Genomic DNA, 4979 nt, shown 5'->3' with positions numbered 1-4979 from the left:
AACCTTACATGCAACAAATTTGTAAGATGACAAATAGGTTTGGGAAGCACAATGCGATAAAAGATGTTCAAGCACAGATGTGCTAATATCATTTCGTAAATGTTATAAAGTATAATGAATTCCTAAATCCAGAGGAAATAAATGAAGAAGAACTAAGAACTTGTTTTCTTAGTTACAAGTTATTAAAAGAAACCCAAACCAAAACATTTAATCATCAAGATTGGTAGCAAGTTAAGTTTTTTATGTATTGGAGAAATTAGTTCATCGTTTTTCCTAGAAATAAGTTCGCAATTCAACTAAAACCCTAGAATGGCAAAAAAGCATAGAAATCATTGGGATTACCTTTTTTACTTACAAATTTTTAAATGAAAGCCAATTAGTTTTTATCTTTTTTTGTTTAAATTTAAAAAATAAAAAAAATAAAACAATTTTGATAATTCATTATTTTCTTATTTTCTCAAAAATCCAAAATTCTTAAATTTTTAAACATTTATATTTAATTAAGCCATGTAGGAATAGAATGGCAAAAAAGCATAGAAATCATTTGGTTAGAACAAGATTTTAACAAGAGCTATGGAGGATATTTGTAGAAAAAAGTACTCTATTTGTATATTTTATTACTAGTTTATAAATCGTGGGAACCACGGTTATACAATTAATTAAACTTTTAAAGTAAAAACTAAAAATTATTAATTAATTATTTTAAATAAATTATTAATTAAAGGATTTTTTGGTTATATAAATTTAAATCATTGATTTAAATAAATATGTGAAATTATATCATTTTATAATTTGTATTAAGTTTACTTTAATTTTTATTCTAATCTTATTAATTTAATTTAATTATAGTGGTAAATTTAAAATTTAAAATTTGAAATTGATACTTAATAGCTTTACAAATGACATTTATTAATTAAGAGATATAATATGGTGATATATGAAAAAAGAGAAAAAAAATATGCATTAATTAGGAGCTTAATAAGACGATACATGTCATAATCAAAATAAAATTATTTTTTTTTTTTATTACATAGAAAGATTAGAAGTGGATATGATTCATGACCTCAACAAAATTAACCAAGCAAATATAAATAATGGGAAACGTCAAAGAGGCTCTGGTTGACATTAATTTGGTGTTATATTTACAACCCATATGCATTCAAATACTTCAACCTAGTAGTTATTTAAATGCCGATTATAACTAAGCACGTTCATGAACAAAAATAAATATATATGCATCCACTATAAGGTGAACAAGTCAAGATCTGCTCACTGCTCTCTATGCATCTATCGTTTATCAAACGAACACAAGTTACGCGGTTTAGCACAACACTATAAATCTCTGCGACATCCCTTTTCTTTCAATTCATCTCTCAATCTCATTTTTCATCAATGGCTCCCCGACATATTTCTACAACCATCTTCTTTCTACTCTTTCTCTCAGTTACTAATAATACACCCTGCAATGCACAGTTGTCTTCTAACTTCTATAAAGCTACATGTCCCAATGCACTCAGTACAATAAGGACCACCATCAGGACAGCCATCTCTCGCGAACGTCGCATGGCAGCTTCCCTCCTTCGCCTCCATTTCCATGACTGCTTCGTTCAGGGTTGCGACGCATCAATCTTGTTAGAGGATGGGCCTTCGATAGTAGGGGAAAGGAATGCGTTGCCAAATAAGGGTTCTGTAAGAGGCTACGAAGTGATTGACGCTGCCAAGTCGAAGGTTGAGAAACTATGTCCCGGTGTTGTATCTTGTGCAGACATACTCACGGTGGCTGCCCGTGATGCGTCAGAAATGGTTGGTGGTCCGTCGTGGTCGGTGAAGCTTGGAAGAAGAGATTCCACTACCGCTAGCCTTGTTCTAGCAGAGACCAGTCTTCCTAGTTTTAAAGCTCCTCTTGATTCACTTATTTCCACCTTTAAAGATAACGGACTTAACGCCAGGGACATGGTTGCTTTATCAGGAGCTCATACAATTGGACAAGCTCAATGCTTCTTGTTTCGTGACAGAATATACAGCAATGGATCAGACATTGATTACAACTACTTCAAGAATCTGATACAAAAGAAGGGTCTTCTTGAATCGGATCAGGTGCTTTACAGCGGTGGATCCACAGATAGCATTGTTTCGGAATATAGCAACAATCCTTCCAAGTTCAAGTCGGATTTTGCAGCAGCCATGGTGAAGATGAGTGAGATCAGGCCATTAACGGGTGAAGCAGGAGTGATAAGGAGGATTTGTGGTGCTGTTTCCTAGTGCCTTGCTACTGTTCGTCATATCGGGGGAGAATTGATTTGAGTTCCATTCTTTGATTTCTAGAAAATGATATTTGTCATCACATCTTTTTTTCGTTTATATTTTATTCATTAAAGTGTAAAATCTTATAACCCTACTTTCGACTATTCGGAGGGGTAACAGGCCGGTAATTAATATTTATTTTTTTATCACCACCTTTAATTAAGGAGATTTTTAGTTATTAAAATGTTACATGATCAATACAAATAAAAACCTTAAAGTCTCGAATACTTATTTTCAATTGTAGATACAAACAACAAACATTGGAAATTCTTTCGACCACAAATTCTTAGTATATTAACTGGCAATGTTGAATAAATCATTGGCAATTGGTTATGAGGTTTTTTTAGAAGAAAGAGAAAGGTAAATCGTATAAAACAAATATGTTTTTAAAAAAAATGTTTTTTTAACTCTGTTATTAATTAAAACCATGAGTTTTCACTTTTTCAAGTTTTGCATTAAGTTTTTATTTTTTAGTTTTTAATTTTGACACTTAACTTTCTTTGTTTCATATTAAAATCATTGTTTTTAATTTCGTTTAATATTGGTCATTTCTGTTTTGAAACTATATATATATATATATATATATATATATATATATATATATATATATATATATATATATATATATATATATATATATATATATATATATATATATATATATATTGGTAAATTCAATTGAGAAAAAATAAAAGGTTGAGAATGGGGAAATCAATCTCAGCCAATCATTTTATATATGTAAAACACATTTAGATTATGTCATTAAAGACGTGCTGTTTTTCTGAATCGTTCATTCATTCTTCATCAACAACATATGTTATTCATTCATCTGGATCATTTCTCTGTTCTTCATCAACATCATATCTTCTCCATCAACATCATTTGTTCTTCATCAACGTCATCTGTTCTTCATCCAAAAAACATCAACGTCACCTGTTCATCATCAAAAAACATCAACACTTCATAAAACATCAATTCTTCATCAAATATCTTCGTTATTTCATCAAAATGTTGTGATTCATCATCAAAAACATTTATTCGTACTATTAAGTGTAAGTCGTGATTCAATCTTGTCCAGTTTCATTGATGTCAAGCAAAATCGATAAACATAATCCATATTTATCGATGTCACATCATTTTGCGATCACCAGTCATCGAAACTTCATCAATCGAACATTCACCAATATCAAAAAACAGATAGCAATTGAAAGTGCATCAAGATAACCATATATTTGAAGATTTTTTTAAAATCGATTTTCAGGCTTGAAAAATGAAGTTTTTCATAAAAAAATTCACAATTTTTGATCGAAACCTACTGATTATTTATCAATTTTGATAGGATTTGATTTGTGTTGTAATTATTGGCTTCAATTGTTAATTTTTTTACCATAATTATATAAGTTAATTTATTTGCACGTCAACTGTTCGATGAAATGCATAAACTAAATATATCACGTAATATTCACAAGTGAATATGTTTTTACACGAGAATCAATGTATGTCTTTTAAAAATACAGAGTAACTATGTAATTCATATGTGAATAACATATAAAAATTATTTTCACATGCAAATACATGTAATATTCACAAATAAATACAGGTAATATTCATAAATGATAATGTATTGTTTTCGGAAAAAAAAAAAAAAAAAAAAAAAAACATTGTTTTGAGGTCCTAAGCAAGTTTGTAATTTATATGTGAATAACATATAAAAATTATATCTGCGTGTGAACATATGTAATATTCACAAATGAATATACATGTAATAATCAAATGTTAATATATATATATATATATATATATATATATATATATATATATATATATATATATATATGTATTATTCACAAATGAATAAATATGTCAATAAAACCGAGGATTACAAAATATATAAAGTTAAAGATAAAAAAAGTATTTGATAAGAATATATATTTATTCACATACAACTAATCTTTTTAGGTTAATAAAATAATTATATAACCCTATATAATTTTATTAATGTTATATTCATTTGTGAATAAATGATAACTTTTTTTCGGAAAATTATAAAAATAGAAAAACGTCATTTTGATGCCCTAAACAGTCCCAAATGGCCGAAAACACCATACATCACGGCGAAGCTGTGAGTTTTGTAAATCGCACCATTTTACATCAAATATGCGAATTTCGTCCAATTCCGAGACTAAACTTCATTGCGGCAAACTGTTTTGATGATGTCACTAAATTTTCATTCCTACTAATTATGACATCATCATGACATGCTATGTATTCATATATGAATAAAGTTTAGAAATCATTACGACATATTTACTGTTGATGTTACTAACTTTCATCCCGTTAACAAAAACATCATTATAATATGTTATTTGTATTTATGTGAATAAACTATACATGTATATTCATTTATTTTGTGAATACAACCTTTATATATAAAAATAAACAATACACTATAGGAATTGGTTTGTGAATAGTTTTTTTTTGTATATTGTAACAATATGATTTTACATGTAAAATCAACATTATACTAAGACAAACAACATTGTATTGGTTAATGAATATCATTTGTATTTGAATTTAACACGATCAAAATGAAGAATATATTAAATTGTATAACATTTACACGTGCATATAGAAACATATTGTCTTCATCAATGATATACTCTCAATTACGTCAA

General features: G+C 28.1%; 1 pseudogene; it reads left to right on the top strand.

Moving 5' to 3' along the window:
• Positions 1-1383: 1383 nt before the first annotated feature.
• LOC145038371 (lignin-forming anionic peroxidase pseudogene) lies at positions 1384-2421 on the top strand (annotated as a pseudogene).
• Positions 2422-4979: the final 2558 nt, after the last annotated feature.

Source organism: Lactuca saligna, chromosome 4 (genome assembly GCF_052625555.1).
Source record: "Lactuca saligna cultivar CGN05327 chromosome 4, ASM5262555v1, whole genome shotgun sequence".
Taxonomy (NCBI): Eukaryota; Viridiplantae; Streptophyta; class Magnoliopsida; order Asterales; family Asteraceae; genus Lactuca; species Lactuca saligna.
Note: the sequence above shows the minus strand (reverse complement) of the source record. Positions and strands in the feature narration are given on the sequence as shown.